This window comes from Pipra filicauda, unplaced genomic scaffold (genome assembly GCF_003945595.2).
Source record: "Pipra filicauda isolate LSUMZ 115617 unplaced genomic scaffold, ASM394559v2 scaffold602_size241134_pilon, whole genome shotgun sequence".
In the NCBI taxonomy this organism is placed as follows: domain Eukaryota; kingdom Metazoa; phylum Chordata; class Aves; order Passeriformes; family Pipridae; genus Pipra; species Pipra filicauda.
Window position 1 is genome coordinate 164055 of NW_024104757.1, and position 18162 is coordinate 182216.

Here is an 18162-nt window from a genome sequence, read left to right on the forward strand (position 1 = left end):
CTCCCACTGCCCTTGGACTGATCTTCCTGCAGCAGCAGCAGGGAAAGCAGGAGAGGGGATGGTGTTCCTGACCTACTTTCCCCACTGCAGCACCTCCCAGTGCCAGCTACGGGCTGGGTTTCCCCCAGGACGAAGCTCTGGAGCAGTGGTGCCCCTGGTTGGCATTAGGCACACAAAGCCCTTTGCAGCAGGGTTTCAAATCTGTTTTATTTAAAGCTGGGGAATAGTCACATGGTAGGAAGGTAGCGAGCAAACACTGCCAGTCTCCTTCCCTGCCAAGGATTGAACTAATCTGCTATTTAATCTTAAACCAGTTGTGCACCCACCCTTGGAGGGCTTTGTGCACGTGGATTTTCCCCCTGAGATGGGAGGGAAGAGCAGCCACACAGGTAGGGAGCACGAGGAGCCAACGTTTGAGGAATCAGAGGAGCCATAATTGCTTTTGGATCCCTCTCCCCCAGAAGGAGAAAAAGCAAAGCTGCAACATCTCCCATCCCAACCCCTCCTCATCAGGATGATCTCAGAGCCCCAGCCAGGGTGGGATGTGCAGGTGGGCACCTCTGTGACCCTTCCTGGCTCTGCTTCCCAGATCCAGAGCCTCCCCACGAGGGAAGGGATCACCCTCCAGCTGGTGAGCAGGGAATTCTGTCCCACTGAGCTGCTGGAGGAAGGCAGGGGATTTAAAAAAATCCTCCTGAGCCAAGAGGTGGCTGCCAGGGATGCCAGGGTGGTACCAGCACTGTTTGGAGGCAGCAGACTTGGCCAGAGCGTTGCTGCCAGGACGCCAGGCTTTGGGACACCCTTTCCTCAGCACAAACGGCTCCAGGGATGGCTCTCCCTTCTCCTCAAACCATTTTCCTTGGATACAGGGGTGCCACCAGGAGGCTGTGGGTTGCCCAAGAGCCCTGAGAGGCCCCGTGATGGTGAAAGCTTTCCAGGATCCCACCCTGGGGAGCTGCTGCCTTCCAGGAAACTGCCCCCGAGGGAGCAGCAGGGCATCCTTGCACTGCCTCGGGTCACCTCCCTCCTAAAACCCTCGCCCCAGCACAGCCAGGCACCACCACAACTATGATATTTTCATGTCAGACCAAACACGGACAGGGCTGGATGGGGAATAGAGAGATCCCAGGTGAAACATGTATCAACAGCTTAAACACGCCCCAGTGCCTGCAAACCCCCGCTCGCCTCCCCACCGAGGGCAACATTTCAGGCATATCTGGGAACTCTGCGAGCACACAGTGTTTAGATAAACCTTGTTCCTTGTTAAACTGTAAATAACATCTGGCTCACCGAGCCAAACCGAGCCCCAGCCCCGTGTCCTCAAAGCTGCAGGGATGGCAGACAAAGCAAGTGTGTTTGGTGGGGTTGAAAGAAATTAATTTATCTCTTTTTTTTTTTTTTTTTTTTTTAAAGATAAGTTTTCCACTTCGTCCCTTCCCCCCCCCCCCCCCCCCCCCCCCCCCCCGTACTTTAAAACCTGTCCCAACCCTCGCTGAGTGCTGGTGGAGTCCCCCCACAGCTCCAACGTCCTTGACAAGCAGGATCGGGTTCTGCACGAGCCTTGGAAACTGAGGGAGATAACAGAGCCCAGGGGGGAGATAAACAGAGGGAGAGAGCACGAGGGAGAGAGATCTCTCCCGGGAAAACACACGGCTGGGCTCACGAGTCCTTGGGCACGGCTGGGAGGGGAGAGGTGCTGGGCTGAGCACGTGCCTGCAGCCTGCTGGGCTTTTGTGAGGCATCAGAAGCAGAAACCAACGGAAATAAATTCATATCTAGTGCTTTCCCCCTCCTCCCCCCAGCCAAAACACAAAGCTGTTTCCTCCTGGTTTTTCCCAGGAGCCAAGGAGACTCCGAGCCACAAAAGCTTGGGATGAGAAGGGATGACACTGAGCAGGGCTGCTCAGAGCTCGCTCGGGTGTTTTCAATCCTCCTCTCCTGCCTCACCAGCTGATAAGTTGTTGCTTCATAGGAAATGCTCGAGATAAGGAAGGATTATAATCCTGAGGCCCAAAGAGAGAGAGGGATTTGGCCTGGGTTCACACAGCAGAGCATCAGTGCCCCCCTCTCCCCACTGCACCCAGTTCTTATCTGCTGGGGTTGGTCGTGCCCACTGCAGCCCAGTGTGCTTGCCATGCTATGATAGTGCAATTAGTTGCACAATTAATCGTTAATAAGAAGGGATTGAAGGGGATTAAGTACTTAAATAGAACACATGCTGCTAGTGGTAATTTATAAAAGTACTCCTTCTCCCTCAGACACTGTGTCGTGTTTTCCTGGAATTGGAATGACTCGGATGGACCTTTTCTCTGCACCTTCTGCACTGAGGAAATAGCTGTTTTTTCCATCCCTGTGTGGCTGCACTGGAGTCTGAGGGGATTCAGCAGCACGATGGGCACTTCTGTGCATTCCAGGTTTGCCTCTCCAGGGCCAGGGCATCAACAGGAATGATGGGAAAGCTCCTGCTGCTCCTGCTCTGTTCCAGGGGCTTTGGGAGTTGTTGCTAAAGCAGGAGGCTGGTGGAAGGGAGGGATGTGAAGGTGGTGTGGGGGTGTTGTGCTGGTTTGTTTAATGGAGGGAGCAGTCTGGGGACACAGAGACGCTCTCTGCATTTTAATTTGGATGAGGCACAAACCAATCTCTGGCTGTAACCAAAAAGAGCAGTAAAACCACTAGTTCTGCCTCTTCCTCCTCCTCCTCAGACTCCCCAGGCACACAACATCGTTTCTCTGTCCCCCCTCTCCCCCCCCCTGCACCAATTTACATTGCAAATGGTGTTTCCAAATTCCTGCCTAAACCCCAGGCACTGCCCAGGTGCTGCCAGGACCATCCACAGCCTTTTTGGGACCCTTCCAAAGGGCAGGAACAGCCCGGAGGTGCCTGCTCAAGGCAAGGACTGCGGGGCTCCAACTCCCACCCCTGCAGCTTCTCCTCCCTGTGTCCCCATTCCCTGCGGCTCTGGGTGGTGACAGGATTTGTGCTGGCCCTGACAGCCCATCCTCCCCCACCCCACAGCCACAGCAGGGAACTTTTCAGCCTTGAACCAAACACCAAACCAGCAGAAAAACAAACCCCGTGGCTGCTCTGCCCAGGGCACCCCTCAGGCGTTTCTTGCCTCGACCACACAAGCCTACAGTGAGTTTCCCCTGCACTGGGCAGCATTCCAGACTCCAGCTCTTCCTCAAAAAGTAGATTATTCCAGCTGATGGGCAAGGCCACAGTGCAAGTTCTTCCCCTGCTCTGGCTGAGGTGGCAGTGAGGGGTGACACAGGCTCTGTGCTGTCCCCCAGGTCCTGTGGACCCCCAATAACAGGCAGCATTCCCAGCACACCCATCCCAGTGGCACATGGGGACCAATTCCATTGCATCCCATCCCAGTGGGCCGTGGGGACTGACTCATTCACATCCCATCCCACCCCAACAGGCTGTGGGGACCAACTCCACCACCTCCCATCCCAAAAGGGCCACGGGACTGCATCCATTGCATCCCATTCCAAAGGGCCACGGGGACTGACTCCACCACATCCCATCCCAAAGGGACATGGGGACTGACTCCACCACATCCCATTCCAAAGGGGCCATGGGGACTGACTCCATCACATCCCATCCCAGAGGGCCATGGGGACCAACTATATCACATCCCATTCCAAAGGGGCCACGGGACTCATCCATTGCATTCCATTCCAAAGGGCCCATGAGATTGACTCCATCCCATCCCAGTGGGACATGGGGACCAACTCTGTTGCATCCCACACAGAAGGTCCCAGCATCCCACAGCCCCACTGGCAGAGCAGCTCCCTGGCCATGCCCAATCCTGGGATAAAGAGAGGCTTTTCAGTCCCAGCTGCTCCTTCACCTCCTCTGGGCAGTGCCGTGCCCAGGGAACACCCGGGATCAATGCCTGCACTGTGGGGTGGGCTGGGAATGCTCCCCCCTGGATGTGGTGTCCCTCAGGCAGGATGGGGAACACTGGCAGCCCTGCCAAGGGCTCCTCCTCCCAGCCACGGCCCCGGGATGTGGCTGTTCCCTGCTCTGGACTAACACTGGCCTTCAGTGCCCCGACTGCAAACACGAAAAGCAAACAGTGTGTGGAGAATTCCGGCGGCAGGAATCGTGTCCTGGCTCGTGGGGCAGGGCTGCAGCCAGACACCAACCCGGCAAAAATCAAAAGGACAGATAAGGGGAGGCTGGGATTTGTGGGACACTGCCTGTTCCTGAGTGCCCCTACTTCCTGTAGCCTGTGGCACAGTGATTGCTGCGCAGTAATTAGTTAATAATTACAAGCTGACCAGCCCTCGGGAGTGTCTGTGGCAGAAGGAGGGAGAGGTGCTCCAGGCTGAATGCAGATTTTCCATATTTTCCACCTTGCACTGAAAAGCTTGGAACTGTTTATCCCGGGTCGAGCACGGGGAACAGATGCTGGGAAGGTTATTGTGTCCAGAGGAACCTCGGGAACAGCTCCTGGCCCCTCTGGGGTCACTGCTCCCTCAAGGAAAGCCCAGCAGCTCACCAATACCAGCTGTACTCCAGCCTAGTGGGAATCTGGCTGCTGTCCCCCCTCCCACTGAGACAGGAAAATCGGGAATCTGGAGATGGGATGGGACTCACCCAAGGTCACACAGCAAGTCAGTGGCACAGCCAGGAAAAGAGCCCAGGAGATCTGGCCCTGGATCCTGCCTCCAAACCCTGGATCCTTCCTCCAAGCCCTGGATCCTGCCTCCAAACCCTGGATCCTGCCTCCAAACCCCGGATCCTGCCTCCAAACCCTGGATCCTGCCTCCAAACCCTGGATCCTGCCTCCAAACCCTGGATTCTACCTCCAAACCCTGCATCCTGCCTCCAAACCCTGCATCCTGCCTCCAAACCCTGCATCCTGCCTCCAAACCCTGCATCCTGCCTCCAAACCCTGCATCCTGCCTCCAAACCCCGGATCCTGCCTCCAAACCCTGGATCCTGCCTCCAAACCCTGGATCCTGCCTCCAAACCCTGGATCCTGCCTCCAAACCCTGGATCCTGCCTCCAAACCCCGGATCCTGCCTCCAAACCCTGGATCCTGCCTCCAAACCCCGGATCCTGCCTCCAAACCCTGGATCCTGCCTCCAAACCCTGGACCCTGCCTCCAAACCCTGGATCCTGCCTCCAAACCCTGGATCCTGCCTCCAAACCCCGGATCCTGCCTCCAAACCCCCTCCTGCAGCACCGTTTCCTTTGCTCTGTTGTTCACAGATCACTGCAGCACGGGATCTACTGGATCAGGACTTGGATCCTCAATTTCTGGGATCTGTTGAAGATCCCTGCAGGTCCCTGGCTGCGTCCTTGGGTATCTACAGCTCAGCCTTTGCTCCAGCCCAGGCCTGGCACATCAGCTGCCAGTCTAAAAGGTTCTCCAGCAAATAATCCAAGTGCTAGAAGGCACAAATCCAAGCTCCAGGTGATATTCCATGCTGGAATACAGAAAAAAACACCCCCAAACTGATGAATTTATCTGCGTGTGCATGTTCCCAAGTGCAGAACTGAGGCTCCTGTTCACGAACCTTGTCAGATTTAGCAACTAAAAAAAGAAGTGGCTTCAAGAGTGGGAATTTCTGGGAGGGACTGGAGTGAGGGAAAAGCGATGCCTGAGGGGGGGTGGTTTGAGGATAAATCCAGCTGGGATCAGGAATCACACCCCCTGAGTGACCAGCATATTAACACTGACCGAATAATTAAATAGACCCAGTAAAAATAAACCATTTCAAGCGAAATAGAGAAATAGCAGGAAAAAACCCGGAACGTTTGGAATGTTTCTGCTTCCCAAAAAAGGCACATTTTGATTTTTTTCGGAGGTTTCAGTGTTTACAGCTTCAACAGCCTCTCCTTTTTTAATGGAGCAATTCAATTAAAAGTCACCAGAACAACAGCAACACCCCACAAAACTGGTCAAATCCAGTCCCCTGCCCCACTCCAAAGCCCCCCAGCTGGGAAAATTTGGGTTGTTTTACAGGAAACAGCTGAGATTCGGGGAGAAAGAGAGGGAGAGGGGTCATGGAGAAGCCTCCAGTAATGAAAACATCACTGCATGAGCAAACTGAAAGGGTGCCCAAAAGCCAAACAAAATTCATGTCACCCCAGAGCCCAGACAGAGAGGGGCTGTTTAATGCAGAGCAGCTCATCAGAGAGAGTTTAAACCTCTGGTTGGAGATCCAGGGCCATCAGTGATGGAATTTCTAGCCCCAGGAATATTCCCCTCTGATAAATGATGAGGACAGAACTCCAGGGTGGTGCCAAGGTGAATTGTTTGGCTGTAATTAATCCAATTAGTAAGAAACGAAATAAAAAAGTAAAAAAAAGGAGGGGGGAAGTAACAAAATAATCGGATTGAATGCACCATTAATTGGAGTGTCTCCACTGGCAATGCAAGTGCAGACAGAAACCTTCCCTTCCCAGGCACTAAGGAAAGGGCAGTAAATCCAACACCACTAAATCCATCCTGTTTGCTCCCTCCTCCCTGCATCCCAGCAGCAGCTCTGATGATCCCCGTGCTCCTGCAGTGCTGGCAGAGGTGACAGGTACCAGGCACTGACAGCTCTGGATCTGCAATTTGCCACTCAAATAATGTAATTATTGTTGTCCTGGCAGCGCCTGCTGGGCCCAGGGATCGAGGGGCTCGTGAGGAATTGTCCCTGCTCTAAAATGCCTGATTCAAAGCCACGAGGGAAGGTGAAAGGGAAGCAAAACCACAGGTCAGACCAAACTGAGATCTCTGCAACGTTCCACCTGAGCTGCTCCAGGAGACCTGGCTCCCGACAGGCAACGAGCACCAATCCTTGAAAACAGCAGCTCAAACATCCCTCAGCGTGCACACTCGCAGAGTTTTTGACCCTCCCAGCACCCTGGGGTGGCAGGGACGGCCCCCGATGGGAGATGGGGGCACAGAGAAACCACAAACAAAACCAGAGGGGCTGGTGCTGGCAGCGGGATCCAAGTGCCCCAAAGCCTGGAGCATCCTCCCTCTCCGTGAGCTGCATTCCCGCGGGTCCTGCCTGCGCTTGAAAAGCTGCATTATGCATTCAGCACAGGGCTGAGAGTTTTAACAAGAGCCCCGGCTGCTGCTCAGGTGTGAAAAGGAAGGGCCGGATTTTCGGCAGAGATCAGCCCAGCGGGCAGGGACGCGCTGCCGGGGACATGTGGACATCTCCCAGCGGGAATGCGGCGCGCCTGCAAAAATCCAGCCTTAATTGCGGGCGGCTTGGAGCCCATCCCCGAAGCAGCGAGGGAGCCCAGAAGGCGAGAGAGAAGACAGGTCTCAAGTTCGGAGACGCAGCTGGAAGGAGGCGAAGGAGGGAGGCAAAGAAAGGAGGAGACAGATGAGAGGTGGCAGCGGTGGCAGGAGCGCAGACAGAGCCCAGCCGGCTCCCAGGGCTCACCCCGCTCTGCTCTGCGGCTCGAAAATAATTCCACAGCAGTTTCTTTTCCAGCCAGGCTGCCGAGACAAAGATACCAGCCGAGATTGTGAGCGACTGAGCAAACAATGATGAGCAGCGCTGGCTGCGGGCAAAACGCTACCTGAAAAGAAACCCTGATTAGAAAGAGAGCAAAAGATGCTCTGGCTGATTACAGATCGACTCCTCGAAGTTAATTGTTCACCAGATTGTAATCTGGGCTTTTGCATCTACATTAATCAACAGGTTGCTTTCTGCTCTCGGTTTTCCCTTTGCAAACAGCAGGAACAAGTGAATTTAGAGGAAAGCAAACCCAGCAGGTCAAACCTCTGAAAGCAAGCAAAGGGCCTTTTTTAAATTGAGACCTTTTGTTCCGTGTTCTACCTGTAAAGAAGTAAACCAAGACCATGGCAGAGAGCAGAGCTGACCTTTCTGGGTGTCAGTACAAGAGTTACTCCCAGCAGAACTCACTCCAGGCTGGCTTGGGATCTGCTCTGAACTGGCCCCAGAGCCAAGACCCCCTGTCCTCTTGCCTGGAGAAGCTGCTTTAAGTTGCCTCAATTCCCCTGAGAGTGGAAGGAGAATTTGGGAGGCTCCTACTGAGTATAAACCTTCTTGGAAACTCTTAGTGTTATTTGACACGATTCCCAAACACGCATCCCAGATTTTCTGGAGATTCTCAGGCCTCCTGGCCCAAACCTCAGGTCTGTGTGGAAGCCAGAGGAATGTCTCAGGGTTTACAAGGGTTGACCAAACATTCATTTCTCTCCAGAAGGCCAGACCAAAGGGATGGTCTCAGTGGAAGCTGCGACGTGGATATTTTAATGCAGACATGACCTATGGAAGGTACAGACACAGGTTTCTGTCTGACCAGGTGGCAGGACAGAGAGAACAGAGGGATCTCATGGCCTTGGGAGATCAAAACTCAACTCCCTGAGCTGCCACAGGCTCCTTGTAACACCTTGAGCCATTTTGCCTCTCTGTTTTACCATGTGCAAAATGCAGCTGCCTTCATCTACCTCGTCTGGAGCCAGTGCCAGCAACAGAAGGCAAAATCTGTCCCCTCCAGCCCCCCTGCTCAGGGCTGTACCCTGACAAACAAGGCAGTGACACTGGCAAGGAATGCCCGTGAAAGGCAGCAGATAAAAGCTGATAAAGCTAAAGATTTAAAGCAGCTCCTTGGGGAGCCAGTAAAAATCAGCCAAGCACATCCAGCTGCATTTCAGTCACCTGTAACCTCCGAATATGTGACACCATCACTTGGCTCTGCCACTGGCTGGGCAGCAAAGCCTGTCTGAAGGGTCCATTCAGGGACCACAAAGAGCTTGTTCACTGAAAGGGGCCTTCGTGGCATTGAGAGGAGGATTTTAGTGCTTCCACGCCCATCCCTGCCAGCATCCCAAAGCCCTGCAGAGCTCAGGGAGCAAAACTCCGAGAACAAAGCAAGGTCAAGTGTTAACAGATGGGGGGACTCAGACATGGGGATATGGTGGTGACGTGGCCAAGGTCAGGCAGAATCCGTGGCAAGGCCGTGGACAGAGACAGATCCTCAGAGTCCTGCTTAGTTACAAATTTTCCTCTCTTTCTTTCTCTCTGTCCAAGTAGGATAAGAGAGGGGGAACTCCCAGCTATTGCTGGCGAGGTTGTTCCACTACTCATTTATTAATTGCTCTCATTTGGTCACGGTACCAATATTTTCCAGCACGGGTGAGTAAACCTGAGTACTTGGAAACAAATCTGCAAGAGCTGCCATCAAAAGTGGTCCCGTCTGGAGAACAGACACCAAAACTCGCTCAGAAGTTTTCTGGCTTGACAGGAGCCTAAAAATCAGTGCCCTGTGAGCTGGGTGCCTCACACCTACACACAGAGATGAAGTTTCAGGGGTGAGGTGCCAGCTGGTGAACCAGGTGCCCTCCTATTCCTGCCTCTGTTCCTCCTGTGCATCGGGCTCTAGGACGTGTCACCTCCCATTGATGGATCTTCCCCAGGGAGGAAAAGGATGCTCTGGACTACAAATGCCCTTTGAGACCTCAGTGTGCCCCCACTGACGTGTTCCTGCTGACACAAACTGTCCAGTTATCTCCTGGCTGGCTGTTTGCACCCAGAGAATCTTTTCAGGATCATGGGAACTGGTTTTCACGAGCTCTCCACAGATGGGGTGACCCAGATGCCCTGGCAAAGCCTCGTGAGGCAGGAAAACAAGACTCAGCTTGCATTTACCCCTCTTCAGCTGTGGGGAAGCACATCTGCAGGTCTTTGTGCTGCCCCCACAACCACTGAGGAGGAAATTAATCCTATTTTCCTTGCAGGGTCCTGTCTGAAGGCACTTGTCCTTTCACAGATCTTATCCAGAGGCTCTAACTTTCTGCCTGATGCTTGTTCAAAGCTCTTCCCCTTCAGGCACCTTCTCCAAGCCTGACACACACATCACATCACACTGTTCATCTGCCTGATGCACAGCACAAACCCCACTGCCAGCAGCCCCAGGCCTGGCCCTGATGTTCCTTCTTTTCAGAGCTAACACCACTATTGTGCCAACACGCTCATTCCAGGCTGTTTTCATGGAGAGATGAGCTAGTCTACTAAAGCCTGACTTTTCAGGAGGCAGGGCTGGCACGGCAGGGAGAGCAGCTCTCAGGAGCGAGGAGGGGGGACAGGCATTCTGGGGCGAGTTCTCCCACATCCCTGGGAACTCGTCAGAGCAACAGGCGGTGCTGGAGAGATGCAGCTGATAGTGACAGCCACCAAAAAATGCAGCGCAAGGGGAACGCCGGCCAGCCAGCGGCAGGGCTCCTGTCTGAGCCGGGGAAGCCACCACACAGACCCTGGGTGTCAGCCCCCCACCCCGGCAACTCTCCCCCTGCAAGGGTCCCCCCAGGACCTTCCCAGCGGGACCCACGCCAGGGGTGTCTGCCAAAGTTTATAATGATCGAAGCGTTGACCAGAGCTCCCTAATCAAGGTTTAGGACCAAAACACGCGCAGGAATCTCCCGCAGCAGGGCACAGACAGGTACAAATTCTCGCTGCGCTCGGTACCGAGCTGAACCCTCCCTCCCCATACCTCCAACTTCAGCTCTTCCCCCCCCTCGGACTTTCCGCCCCAAGCGGTCCCAAAGGCAGCGGGCAGGGACCCCCATCCCGCCGGGGGGGCACTCACCGAGCAGGTCGCTCTCCCTCCTGCCGTGTCCCTTCCTCCTTCCTGCCGCCGGCACCGCGGGGCCGGGGCAGAGCCGGGGCAGAGCCGGGGCAGAGCCGGGGCAGAGCCGGGGCAGAGCCGGGGCGGCGCTGCGGGAGCCGCGGGGCCGCTCCGGGGCCGGGCTGGGAACGAGCCGGGAGCGGTTCGGGAGCGGGGCCGGTGCCGGGGAGGGTCTGGAGCGGCGCTGATGCCGGAGCAGGAGCAGGAGTGGGATCGGAAGCGGTGGCGGAGCAGGAGGAGCGGGTTGGAGCGGGGCCGGGGCCGGTGCCGGCTCAGACGCGGAGCGGGAGCTGGAGCGGGGCCGGTGCGGGACCCGGCGCGGTGCGGGAGCGCTGCCGGCGCTCGGCTCGGAGCGGCGCTGGCTCCTCCCCGCCGCAGCCCCGGGATAAGGAGCCCGCTCGGCCCCGCTGCCCCGGCAGCGCTGCGGGCAGGGACACACGGACACACGCACACACACCGATCGCAGCCTCGCACCCGGGTCAGGGGAGTTCCCTCCCGCGGCTCTTCCCACCCGTCCTTGAGGCTCTTGGCAGATGTGCCTGAGCGGGGGCAGCCCGTGAGAGCGGGACCTGCATCCCTCGGGCGGCCGCGGAGGTTGCAGCCCCTGTGTCACTCTGTCGGTGGGGTTACGTGTTTAGCAGCGGCTTCGCCATCCATTCCAGCTACTTGTTGTCTTATATTTAGTCAAACATCCTCTGTTTGCCAGAAATAGAGCAGCCATGGAAATAAATCAGGCTGACTGGAGGTGCCAACATTGTCTGTCTGAAACTAATTAATTTCTTATATCCTCAGCTATATTAGTCCTCGCCTTCCCTCTACAGACCATCCTGTCTGTCAGCAGAGTTGCTGTAATTAGTGGGTAAATCTGGGGGATGTGCAGGAGGTTTAACGTGGCAGGGGAAGGCAGAGGGATGCCAGCAGGACACCTGGGCAGGGAAGGAACAAAATCCATCTATACCGAGTATAGAAAGTGGGAACACAGAGGACACAGCAGAGCTGGTGAGGGAGAGGAAAGGGGACACAAGTTCTCTGTGGGGAAATCCTTTCTGGGGGAGCATGTAGGGTCTTCTCCTTTCCAGACATCTGAGATCCCACAAGACTGTCCAGGAGACACAAATTCGGGCTTTCTGCTGCTGACAGAGCCCCTTTTTCCCTTTTCCTTTTGGAACGTGGGAGTCTCGTCGGACTTGCTGACTCTCCTTTCTTATATTAGAACCATCGAGCTTGCTGGGAGACACTTCGAGGAACAGGGAAGTGGCTCACAGATGGTGTGGCAGAAGTGTAAAAAGCTGAGCCCCCCGTGGAGGAAAGGGCTGTTTCAGCAGGACCCATTTTGTTTGTTCCCTTTAGCCTGTCCCCAGCCAAGACCTGAGGCCCTCAGTGGTGCCTGTGGGCTGTGTGAGTGGGGTCAAACATTCCACAGCAGCTCTTCAGTCAACCCCCTTGGTGGGCACATGAGCTGAGCCCTGTCTGAGCACACAGAGCTGAACCAGCAGGCTCTGAACTGGAACTGCCCCTCCAGAAGCAGGTGGGGAGTTCACACTTGAGTCACGTTGCCCCAGCTGGGACATGGTGACTTTGCAGCAGGGGGGGAGAGCCTGTCCTGGGTGACACGGGGCGAGCAGCTCGTTTCTCACTGCCTGGAGCTGCTCGTTTCTCACCTGCCTCCCGAGGATCTGCATCCTTTGCTCTGCAGGGCTCCGGGAGGAGCAGCAGAGGGTGAGACCCAGAGGTGTGATGTGCCTCTTGGCTCGTGTGGCCGCCTGGCCTCTCCTAACCCCTGGTCAATGAGTACCTGGTCATGTGGGTGCACAGTCAGCTCGGGGTGAGTTGGCCATCACGCTCCCTTCGTGCCACTGGCTGCAGAAATGGGCAGGTTTTCCACAGCACAGTGTCCAGCCAGGCTCTGGAATCTCTCTGACTTCCCTGTTCACCCTGTTCATTATTCTATTTAAAGAGGAGATGTCACCCTGGAGGGGGAGATGTCTCGAACACTTACATGCCGTTCCCAGCACAGCACAGCCTCGGTGTAACAACTGCTGCCACACCCCCCATTCCATGGATCTGAGACCACCTGGCACTCTGAGTCCACTTTGAAACAGAAGCCAAAGGAGATCCCCAGCAAAAGCCCCGGGAAATTAAGGAGAGGAAGGCCCCAAACTGGAGCTGGACATGGAAACCAGCTCCAAGAGAAAGGGCAAGAATGTTACAAGCAATTAGTGGCCAGAGACATGAGCTCAGTGGTTGTGTCACACGAGCTGCTCATTGGTGCATAACATTCCTCCTAAACATAAATTACAATAATCAACATGCCAGGGATTGCTGTGAGCCTGACAGGGATGGCTCTGGAGGAGGATGTGGAGAGGGAAAGCACCCAGCTGCTGCAGCCAGCAGGGATTGCTATCCCTGCCTGTTCAAAGACTGGAGGGGAGGGGAGGCGTCGGGGTGTGATGGATGTTCCCCAGCATGTGGGACACGAACACAGCACATCTGCCCCGCAGGCTGATGTGGGACTAACGAGGCCCTTTGCTGTTAATGGGGCTGGGGCTGCTCCATCGGTGACAGCACAAAGCAAAGTGTCCCTTATCGGGTGCCCTGTGAAGGGCTGAGGTCGCTGGTGTTGAACTTGGCACTCACCTGAGCTGCCTCTGCAATCCCAGCAGTGTGTTTCCAAGGCAGAGCCTCGGGGCATTTTCCAAACATGCCAGTGTAATGGCTGAGCAAAAGGCAGACAGAAGTGCTTGTTTTTTCATGAGTTTTTCTAAAATTACTTTGGGTTCTGGGGCTGTGTTTTCTCCCTTTTGTGTTTTCGCAGTGGAATCACGCTGCCTCACAGAGGTCCAGGGGAAATCAGGTGTGAAAATGGGCTCATTGTAGTTGGGGGAATTTCATAAAAAATGGGTCTGTGGTCAGGAGTGTTTCATAAAGAAATGGGTCTGGCTGGGAAACTGCAAAGCTTTCTGTAGGTCCACAGCTGTGACCACCTCAGCTCACGCTGGGGGAGACTTTGCTCAGCACATCCTTCTCCTCCTCTTCCTTCTCCCAGTGTATTCCACACTGGGAATAGTTGAGCAGTTCCTAGTGTGTCCCTTGCCTGGGGCAGCCAGAGGAGTGCTGGGTTTCATCCCACAGCTGTTCTCCCTTCTGAGACAAATTGCATCTTTTGAAGATGGGGGGCTGTGCTTCCTCCCCGAGGTGTCTGCTGTCACCTCCCTGCAAACAGCACCTCGGCCCAGCTGCCTCGGGCTGGGGAGGGGAGAGGAGGGGGAGGTGAGAAGGAGGCAATGCTGCAGCAGGCAGAGAGGCCTGACACACACCTGGGTGCTCCTGTCTTTGTGGGTGCCACATCCAGGCAGGAATGTGATGCACATAACCCGGGGTGACAGCTCCGGGCTGTTCCTGCCCTCGGCACAATCCCAGGGTTTCCTCTGGGTAGAGGCAATCCTGTCTCTGCTGCACACCAGAGCACTCATTCTCTTCTTCTCCCATCCTGAAAAGCCACCCCCAGTCACACAGCAGCCCGAGCTGCTGAGCTGGGCTCCTTCCCCAGGCCAGGGGAGGTTGGTACCTGCATTCCACGGGATGCAGGTGGGAGTGACTGCTGGGAGCCACAGGGAACTGCAGCATCCTGAGCAGCATTTCAATCACCGCCCCCAGGGGTTTGCTAGGGCTGCTCCTCTCCAGAACCTTCCCTGTCAGCAAACACCACTGCAGGGATGTGGGATGGTGAGGAGTCAGCACAGCCTTGGGGGCACGGGGAGAGCGGCCCCAGCCTGTGTCACATCACAGGGGCAAACACGGCGTGAAAGACTCCACTGTGCAGCCCTTGTCCCTGTCCAAACCTGTCCAGGGACAGGGATATGGGGATGCTGCATGGACTGACACAAAGCTGGAGCCCAGGCAGTGTTAAGCTGAGCCTGCCCCAGGCCCACTCCCTGCGTGGCTCCTGGCCAGACACATTAAATCCTCTGCTTCTCCCTCACATGGTGAGGCCCCGGTGGGGACACTCCATCCAGGGCTGGAGCTGGCCTTGAGACAGCCCAGGGCAGCCTGGGGAGAGGGGACAGCTGGAGGGCTCCAAACCTGCCTTAGGAGGAGACCAAGGCAGCTCAGGCTGAGCAGAGGTGACAGTGATCTCCAAATGCACAACAGAGCAGCCCATCCTCTGTTACAGCCACACAAAGTGCCCTTTGGTGTGAGAACACCTAATTTGGGGGTGTAGGGACACCTAATTTTTGCTGTAAGCTGCTCACTTCCATTTAATCCCTGTGCTCAAAGTGGGGAGCAGCCTCAGCCCCCCCTCCCAGAGCACACACAGAGGCAGGAGCTCACCTGCACAGTGTCCAGGCTGGAGGGAAGATGTCAAAACACACTAAGCACTGACACACCAGGCCCAGTAAGAACCAGTTAAGAAAGATAGGACCTCCAAACAGTGCTGTACCCAGCAGGCATCACTGTGTCCCTGGGGAGAGGTGCAGAGCTCCAATCTGCAGCCCAGTGCTCTCACAGAGGAGTCCTGGCAATCCCAGTAAATACACACAGTGTATTAAACCTGACAGCTCCCACTGAAGCCTCGGAGAAATGGCAGCAACGTGAACGTGCTTGACTTCTCCGGGAAGCCCAGGGCAGCTCCGGGGGGGTTTCACCTGTTTTCCTCCTGCAGCTCCTCCAGCCCCACTCCCTGCCACACCGAGCAGTGGCTGGGCTGCAGAGCCCTCCAGCAGCTCAGGGGCACGTTTTCTCCGCTGCTAAACTCACATGGCCAAGCATGTGTGTGCTGCTCCGAGCAGAGCAGCTCCCCGGAGGTCTGCAGGGAATATTTTACAGTCGCTGCATCCGGGCAGCAGCGGCAGCAGCAGCTCCCTTCCCCACTGCCCTGACATTCAATAGGCACCGAGTCATGGAAAGAAAATGTGTTCAGTGCCTCCCCTGCCCCGGCCCGTCCTCCCTTGTGCACGGGCAGGCATGTGGAAATCATTGCCCAGCGCTGCATTTCAGCAACAATCAGAGAGGGCTGGAGTTGAAAGCTGGCTGCTAAGTCGAGGAAAACTGGCAAATGGGCCCCATGCTCCACTGCCCAGCCTGGCACGGCAGGATCTGCTCCTGCCGAGGGCTGGAGAGGCCAAACTCCCCCCCGGTATCCCTGGGAGGGCGGGGGGTGCTGCTGTGCCCCAGCCCAGCCTGTGCCCGTGGCTGTGCCCGGTGCTCACAGGGGCTGCAGTGGCTGTGGACCACCCTGCTTTAACAACAACCCTCCCCCAGTTACGTCTCTGGTGGGAATCTGCAGCTCCACAGACTCAGGAAACGTAAATCATAAAATCACAGAATGGTTTGGTTTGGAAGGGACCTTAAAAATCATCCAGTGCCACCCCCTGCCATGGGCAGGGACACCTTCCACCAGCCCAGGTTGCTCCAAGCCCCGTCCAACCTGGCCTTGGACACTCCCAGGGATGGGGCAGCCACAGCTTCTCTGGGCAACCTGTACCAGGGCCTCCCCCCCTCACAGGGAAGAATTCCATCTTCACAACCAGTCAAAACCTTCCCTCTTTCCATCTGAAGCCATTCCCCCTTGTCCTGTCACTCCAAAAAAGGGAATATTGTTATTCCCATTTTACAGGCAGGTGAATTGAGGAGCATGAGGAACTGGGACAAGTTCAGACATCCTTGTTAACACATCCCTGTCCCAGAGCCGAGGGAGTTCCACAGGGTCTCCCTGCAAATCTCCATCAACATTCCAAACTGAGCCCAGATACCTGCAGGCTGCTCTTGTCCCACGTGGGAATTGGCTCTCTGTGATCCCAAATCACCCTGAGACCAAACTCAGTGTGAACCCCTGTGGGACACAAAGTCACCGTCCCCAAGGTGGCCACAGCACAGCTGACCATGGCAACCACGAGGCCAATTGCAGACCCGAGAATCCGGCAGCATCTCCCCCTAATTTTGTCCATGGAGCATCACCATAACAACAGCTCCACCAATCCATGCCAGAGATTCAGGCACTTAGCAACCAGGAGCTGCCAAATTGCAAAACAAAGTGAAAAATATGCACAAAGTCTTCCCTCCACGGTCCCACTGGAGAGTGCAGAGCTCCAGCTCTGGTGGGCAAAGCCGGACAGACACCAAAACTTCTCCCACATCCAGGAGCTCTGGAGCCAAGGCATCCTTTGCCCTGCCTGTGGTGTCACTGGAAGGTGAGTTTGGCCTTTGTTTTTGGCGTTCCAGTGTGTGCTCCCCCCTCCCTTGCACAGCAAAGGGAGGGAGGTTCAGTGTGAAGGCAATGCTGGCACATGGGGGCTGTCACCCTGACTGTCACCCAGCCACAGGACCTGCAGGAAGTGCTCTGCCTGAAGGTTTCCAGGTGGGTTTAGCAGCTGTTTCACAGGGGTTAAATCCCCTCAGGTGCCAGCACGGAGTTCAAAGGGAACCCAGGCTGTCCCCAAGGAGTTTGCTCTGCCAGCGGACCTTGTCCCCTGTCACCCTGGCGAGGCAAGTGCAGGGAGGAGATAAGTTGTTTTTTTCAGAGAACAATCCATCTCCCTCCCACTGAGTCATGACAAGCTTCCCCTTTGCAGGCAGTTCACGGGGTGAGCTGGAGGCTGAACAGCAGGATGGGGGTGAGTCAGTGCACCCAGGGCTTAAAGCTGCTTCCTCCCGGGACCAAGGAGCACTGGGGCTGAAGTTCTGGGGGGGGACGTGTCTGAGCAAGCCCAGCAGATGCTTCTCTCTGTCAGAGTACACCAGACACACCAGCAAAGTGCCTGGTGCTTTCCTGCTTGGGCTGGGAGCAGAAATACAGAAATACCCGGAGCACAGAACATCCCATGGGGTTCTCCAGCCCAAACCAGTAAGACCCCAGTTAGCAGGATAAAATCCTGTGGCCCAGGCAGTGCAGGAGAATAAGGGCTTTTCTGAGCCCTTGGCCACAGGGATACATGGATGGATGGATGGATGGATGGGTGGGACAGGAGGAGCCATGGCAGCAGGCTGGCAATATTCGTCAAGAACAGCTTGGGTGGCACCAGAAAGGGACTCCCTCACTGCTGGCTCTGGCAGCCTCAGGATGGTAAGCCAGGATTTGCTGCTTGCCTCGCAGTCTGTTTGCTATTTTCAGCCCAAATGAGGAATCCAGCCCAGCTCTGGCTTCCCAAAACATTGATTCAGGCATAAACTTCAGAGGGCATTAGAGGGGATGATAAATGTGAGAGCGTTTCCAAAAAAGAGAGCCAAGAATGGGCTCGAACAGCAGTGCTGCACACATGCACGGTGGGGCACAGAGAAAAGCACCCCTGAGAGGGCAGGAATGGCAGGGATATGCCCAAGAAAGATCCCTGGCTTAGCTGGGAGCAGAGTGGGTGCAGTCCCACCTTCACACATATGCCGGTGCTTGTGCCAGCCGAGCTCGTGTTGTCTGGGAGCCTCTCCAGCCCACACGAGTCTGTCGAGGCTGCTGGAGCTGATGTTCACCCCACACTGCCTCCTCTCCAGTCTGACATCCCCCACCCTTGCTGTTATAATTAGGGAATTGGAGCAGATGGCAGCAGAGTT

At 55.7% G+C, this 18162-nt stretch overlaps 1 protein-coding gene across 1 annotated transcript in view; it reads right to left on the bottom strand.

Moving 5' to 3' along the window:
* The window catches only part of CDK18 (cyclin dependent kinase 18), a 36495-nt gene extending 25813 nt beyond the window's left edge, over positions 1–10682 (bottom strand). The window contains exon 1 of the mRNA XM_027727988.2: positions 10579–10682. The gene's annotated coding sequence lies outside the window, so the exon portion shown is untranslated. The remainder of the gene's footprint in view (positions 1–10578) is intronic.
* Positions 10683–18162: the final 7480 nt, after the last annotated feature.